A 922-nucleotide genomic window follows, 5' to 3' on the forward strand; every position below is an offset into this window, starting at 1 on the left:
TGAAGCTTCTGCTACAAATGGGCCAGTCAGACGTCAGCTCCAGGTGATGTCATCAGTGCAGGTGGTTCTTCATGTTTGTGTGACATGTGGCTTGGTGGTGTCTGAAGGAAACTGTTTGGTTTCATGTTAGGACAAAACGGAGGTTTGAGGATCTCTGGAGGACACTGAAGCTACAGCTGCTAACAGCAGGTTAGCAGTGAATGGTGGAACATGACTGCTGTTGGACCAGAGCTGTGATCAACATCTATCAGAACCTTCTGCCTGGTGAGTCCTGGATCACAAAAATAGTTCTATGTCATCAGTTCTGTACCTTAGGTTAAAATGAAGGAACAGTTTCCCGGTTTTGTTTAAAAAAGGTGGGAAATTATCAGAACAATGACAGAAAAAAAAGAAGACGCCACCTTTGGGTTGAGACCGGTGGATGGAGATTCTGAACCAGCATTCTGCAGTTTGTGTAAAAACGTCTTTTCTGTCGGACCTGGTTGTGAATCTGATGGGAAACGACGCGGTCCACGTGAGTCTCACAGAAGTACACAACAGGAAACCAAATGACACCGAGTTAAAATTACTGCAGTAGAAGTTACCAGTGTTTCCATTCAGTGCAGTATGAACATTCATATGGGTTAACCAACTGCAGAAAATCTCAAATCTCCAGAGAGATTCAGGTCAAGGGTCACTCTGCACACAGTGGTATAGAGTTCTACAACGATGTAGAATATATATTCATGGACATTGAATCTTGTTATTTTCTAGGTTTTAACATTTGGTTGCTCTTCTGCTACCGATGTTTCAGAATTGTGCTGTTCCTAGTGCTGAATAATGGGTTGGCTTTAAATGATTGTCCCTCATTGTCCCACTCAAACCTGCTACTCGTCTCGCACTTTGTCGCTTTGGAGGTGGTCACTCTACTGACCCATGGTGA

This window comes from Cynoglossus semilaevis, chromosome 2 (assembly GCF_000523025.1).
Source record: "Cynoglossus semilaevis isolate Cse_v1.0 chromosome 2, Cse_v1.0, whole genome shotgun sequence".
In the NCBI taxonomy this organism is placed as follows: Eukaryota; Metazoa; Chordata; class Actinopteri; order Pleuronectiformes; family Cynoglossidae; genus Cynoglossus; species Cynoglossus semilaevis.